A 6210-nucleotide genomic window follows, 5' to 3' on the forward strand; every position below is an offset into this window, starting at 1 on the left:
TCGTGTGGTGCGACAGGGAGAATACACAAGTTAAGCTCATGGCTGAACTTTGATCGACCTGTTGGCATTCCAGCACCATCTGGTGAAAACATTGTTTTTATCCACTAGGGGGTGCAATTGCTTTGACTAATGAATGAGTCCATTCCTTTCAGTAAGATTCAGTCATTTTCTTTAATCAGAGGGATAAAAAAAGACTCCAGTACACATTTACTAATGCACAAGGAGTTTAAAATATATATATATATCACATATTTAATATATGCTGTGTTTATTTTTTGACTGTTACACATTTACATGCAGAGGACAGTAAGGTCTTTAGTATAGTGACATTCCCATTACTTTTTATTTCCTGAAAATCCAAAAGAACAGGAAGAGGGCTTTGGTGCGTCTAGAAAGGGTAAAGCCAAAAAAAGTATTATGAAGGTGCTCTTTGGAAAAAATTGGGGGGAAAAAATGATAAAATAATTAATACAGCAAGTCCAAGGCACTCTTTTTAGAATAAGAATCTTTATTCTAAGAAGAGTGCCTTGGACTTGCTGTATTCACCTTTTTATTTTCTGTCTCCAGTTTCTAGATTAAATTAGAGTATAATTTTGTGTCGCATTTGCCCTCAAATTTATCCTACAAAATAAAACTTCATTACCCAAGACCGCATGTAAATAAGAATATATTGAAGCGGTTGTATAGTCGTGTGTTATATTATCACCAACAAAAAAGCAAAACTATCATTTGCCTCTCTTCTGGTGGATGGTGAAGTGCATCATGAATTTCAGCTGTTTGGCTAAAGAGAGGACAGCAGGAGGTGACATCATGAAAAAGAGAAGTTACCCATGGCACCCAGCACATGCTCCACAACCCAGCATGCACTTCTCAACCCAGCATAGCTCCACAACCCAGCATAGCTCTATAACCCAGGACAAGCTCTACAACCCAGCAAGAGCTCCACACCTCAACATATACTCGAGGGCCCAGATTGTGCCCTATAACCCAGCTTGCACTCCATAACCCAACATACACTCCAGAACCCAGCACAGCACCACATTACATTACATTACATTACAGGCATTTGGCAGACGTTCTTATCCAGAGCGACGTACAACAAAGTGTATAACCATAACCAGGAACAAGTATGACGAAAACCCTAGAGAGAAGAGACAACCCAGCACACGCTGCACAACCCAGTATGTGCTCCACAATTCAACTTGCACTCCATAGCCCAGTAATCAATTACCCAACATGTGCTCCATAACTGCAGCTCTCACAAATATAACTATCCTCTCCTACACACCACCTCACACAACTATGACTATCCTCCCCTACCCACCACCTCACGCAACTGTGACTATCCTCCCCTACACACCACCTCACACAATTGTGACTATCCTCCGCTACACACCACCTCACACAACTGTGACTATCCTCCCCTACACACCACCTCACACAACTGTGACTACCCTCCCCTACACACCAACTCACAACTGTGACTACCCTCCCCTACACACCAACTCACACAACTGTGACTATCTTCCCCTACACACCACCTCACAACTGTGACTATCCTCCCCTACACACCACCTCACACAACTGTGACTATCCTCCCCTACACACCACCTCACAACTGTGACTATCCTCCCCTACACACCACCTCACACAACTGTGACTATCCTCCCCTACACACCACCTCACACAACTGTGACTATCCTCCCCTACACACCACCTCACAACTATGACTACTTCCTACACACCACCTCACACAACTGTGACTATCTTCCCCTACACACCACCTCACAACTGTGACTATCCTCCCCTACACACCACCTCACAACTATGACTATCCTCCCCTACCCACCACCTCACACAACTGTGACTATCCTATTGATTTTTTTTACAAAATAAAAAGATCTCGCTGTTAGCCTGCAGTGTGCCTGAGGAGGCTGGCTACGTCACTGTTAGCCTGCAGTGTGCCTGAGGAGGCTGGCTACCTCGCTGTTAGCCTGCAGTATGCCTGAGGAGGCTGGCTACCTCACTGTTAGCCTGCAGTGTGCCTGAGGAGGCTGGCTACCTCACTGTTAGCCTGCAGCGTGCGGCAGCTACAGCTAGCCAGAGTTTCCTGCCTGAACTGCGTGAACTCTGCACTGCCAGGCTGTCTCTCAGGGTACATAGGCTGCTGTACCCTTTTGGGGAACTGGGGGTGCAGGGGGCGGGAGGGGGTACTTCAGTGGCAGGGGGCACTGGGTTCAGGCTCAGGCTCCAAGGTCTTGTACTCTGGCTCTTGTTTGAGTTTCTCTGCCTGTTTTTTGAGGTGCTAGAAGTTGAGCTCAAACTGCTCTAGACTTCCCTCTGAGCCCTGTACCATGAGACTGTGCCAGTGTGGTATATGTTCTCTGTTAGCATGTTATCATGGCTGTCTGAGTCCTCCAGTACAGAGATCTGTCTGCCTTTGCTGATGCCATTCTTCTTAATGCTGGGATAGGTCTGGCAGAGGGCTGTGTGCCAGGCAGTGGGGGTACTGGGTATAGGACAGTAGGTTGCACCTGACCCTGTTCTCTTCTGGCCCAGACGAGTCTGGCACCAGGGTCTCTGGGAAATTTTGCGTAAAAAGCAGTTTGAAATACGTGCATTATGTAGTAAAATATGCACGTGTACATAAATATTTTCCCATGACCACTGGACCAAAAGAACGATTGTTTCTGAAACTGCTGCCCATAATGAAATGTATGATCATAAAAAATGGACTGATGAGGTTTTCTTTGGTTGTTAAATCACCTCGGATTTCTACATTTAAATCGGTGGGCACAAGCTCTTTCACCCTCAGCAGTTGTGAACGTGCGCAGTGGAGGCTGTTTCCCAATACTTCCTAGACTTCACCAACTGGCCACTCCTACCCTCTCCAGTTCCTATGTACGCTCTGTATGTTCATGCCTGATTTTAAGCAGCCTTTTAAAGGGTATTTCTTTAATGATAATGATTTGTTTTGTTTTTTTTTTAATCTATGAAATTAATTGACAGTAAAAATGTTATATTTCCCAGATGCTTACCTCCTCTACCTCTATTTCATCTCTGCCCTGCCCAGGGTCCAGCAGGGGCCGCCTGCCCTGCCCTGTGTTCCCGAGCCCCCTGGTGGCCCCGCGTCCAGGAGCTTCCCAGGGACCCAGGCCGTCCAGCAACCCTGGAGCATCTCCGCGGCCACGCCCCGGGGAGCACTCCCCCTTGTGGATGGGGCCGGTCCGTCCCCCGGACTGTTTAACGGCCATTCCACCTGCCCCACTGTCTGTTTGTCTGCCTGCCTGTCTGTCTGTCTGTTTGTCTGCCTGCCTGTCTGTTTGTCTGCCTGCCTGTCTGTCTGTTTGTCTGCCTGCCTGTCTGTCTGTCTGCCTGCTTGTCTGTCGGCCAGTCTGTTTACCCGCCTGTCTACCTGTCTGTCTGTATGTCAGTCTGCCTGTCTGTTGCCTTGTCTGCCCATCTGTCGGTTCATGTGCCAGTCTTTGGGTTCCCCCCTCTCCTTCCCTGTCTGTCTGTCTCTTGGCGTGTCTGTCGGTCTTGCTGTGTGTCTCCCCGCCTGCTTGCCTGTCTGTCTGCCCATTTCTTAGGTCTACCTGCCCTGCTCTGTGTCTGTCTGAGTCCAGTTCAGTGTGCGTCTGAGAGTCCGGATCTGTGCCTTTCCTGAGTCCCGTTCCTGAGTCTTGAGTCGGGATCCCGTCCCGTCCTGTCCGGTCCAGTCCTTGAGTCCCGTGCCAGGGTTTTCGGGGGAAATGGACCCAAACGCAGAGTGGGAAAAACTCACAAAACTAAAAGGGTACAATGAGCGCAATACCAACAGCCACAAAGGCGAGAAAAACATTTGTGGGGCGACATAGCTCAGGAGGTAAGACTGATTGTCTGGCAGTCGAAGGGTTGCCGGTTCAAACCCCGCCCTGGGCGTGTCGAAGTGTCCTTGAGCAAGACACCTAACCCCTAACTGCTCTGGCGAATGAGAGGCATCAATTGTAAAGCGCTTTGGATAAAAGCGCTATATAAATGCAGTCCATTTACCATTTACCATTTGTGCACCACATACGCTGCGTGGAAGCAGGCAACGTCCTGGACCCTACTCAAATTAATGAGACTCACTAAAAAGCCTGGTCTATGGATAATGTAAAATAGCCCACGATTAAATCGCAATCGCTCAAACATGTAATTGTTATAATTGAGAGCTGTAACGGTACAATTCATGGGCATGGAAACAACAGTTGAGAATTATAACGTTATGCTGTGTCAATGTATTTAATATGCTGTATCAATATTTGTTTGTTCTTGTGGAAGCATGACTCAAAATGTCCAAAAAGTCTCTCAGTGCGTAACTGGCCCTACCTACTCTGTGAGTTCAACTTCAACCTCAGTTCTTCCGATGACTTTCTCTTTGCCTCTCCCCAGAAAGAACGAGCGGGAGAACGGCAGCCGTGCAGCTGCTCGCTCCCGTTGGGGCACGCACGTCATGCATTAAGCATAATGATTGGCTGGAAAGACGCAACGTGTTTTTTTAAATGACTTTGCCTCTAAATACAGATCTAGGATCAGATTTGTGAAAAGGAAAACCGGATCCTGAATCAGCAGCCAGAGGATTTAGTCATTTCCTTCCCCTTTTTTGAAATGGCGAAATTATCGTACATTTGGGCACTGGTTGAAAAAAAAATATTCCCCGCATGAAAATGGCTTTTGTCACGTGATTTAATATCACGGTATTACGTTACGTTTATGATAGTACTATTTCATATTTGAATTTTACGGTATACCATCATACCGGTTTGCTGTCACATCCCTAGTGCAAAGCATGCATTCTTGGATATAAGGTAATTTCTAGAAGGCTGAAACATGATTCAAAAGACCATTCTCTGTGGTGAGGGCATAACATGAGCAAATGTTTACATTTTCATTCTTTGACATCATTTTCTTCATCCTCACTGGCTAGCAGTGCTGTCTCGCTTTTTTTTTTTTTTAAATAGCACCATTGTTGCATGTTTTGTGGCTTGTTTACAAGACTTCCCAATCAACAATGAGATTGTCAGTCTCCAGAAACTAACTGTACAAGTTTAAAGCTTAATTTCTTCATATGTTCTAATATGTTTATTATTTAAGTCAGTTGAGCAACAGCCAAAATGAATTTGAGTTTATTTGTGGAGGTACAGTTTATTCAACCTTGGACTATACATCATGAGACAATATTTTACAGTAACCTAAGATCACTGGGTCATTGGCCCAATTAATATGCATTCATAGACATTTGATTGCAAAAGCAAGCTGTCAAACAATAACCACAATCTGAGTAATATTGAGTCTGACTTCAGAGTTTGTTGAGTATGTGGCTCCATCTTGTGGTGATTTATTTAAAGCATTTATAGATGATTTTCAGGTTTTTAACACCTTCAGGTTCTTGTAGGCCTATCATTAAATTACTCATTAAATGTCATTAAAAGCAAAAAACTTAAGAGAAAAGGTTAATTGAGTACAAACAGCTGAATAGTTGTACTCAACAGACAATCAATTGAGTTTCCAACTTAATAAATCAATTTAGACTATTATCAACAATGTAGAATCCTGAGTTACTGGAACTTGTTGATGTTAGCATGAATTTCTGCCAACTTGCGCAAAGATAAGCCATTGATACTACATTTCAGGTTAATTTATCAAAGAACCATTGCAAACAGAGCCATGTATATTGGCGTGATTTAGCACACACATCTCATCAGCACACGTAGCATCAGTGAGCTGTAACCGGAAGAGTGCCTATTTGCACCTCTGCCTGTATAACTGTACATCGGGTATCAGTGCACTTCATTTGATAAATGAAGTGCACTGAGTTAAAATGGGCGGTTACACTTGTTGCTGGAATCAGATGTGGGTGAGAAGGAATACAATGAGAAGTCACTCTATGGCCTTTGCATGCTTGTGATGCCCCACTGCCTGGGATTTACCCCACTATCTGGAGTGCAAGGTAGATCAGCACAAGGTTTTTTTGGAATTTTTATTTCACGCAGGAGAGTGAAGCAGAGAAAGCGCCTAACACCACCCTCCTCCCCCCCCCCCCCTTAACACAGGGCTACCGCGGGGGTACATAACGAGTGCTGATTGGTTTTAGGATTTCACTCCAACTTCTGTTCTTAATTATTCAATTAGCCTAATAGTTGTTCTTATTCAATAAGCCCGACCGTTGTTTTTATATACAGTAGTTGT

The sequence above is a fragment of the Anguilla rostrata genome, chromosome 19, assembly GCF_018555375.3.
Source record: "Anguilla rostrata isolate EN2019 chromosome 19, ASM1855537v3, whole genome shotgun sequence".
NCBI lineage: Eukaryota > Metazoa > Chordata > Actinopteri > Anguilliformes > Anguillidae > Anguilla > Anguilla rostrata.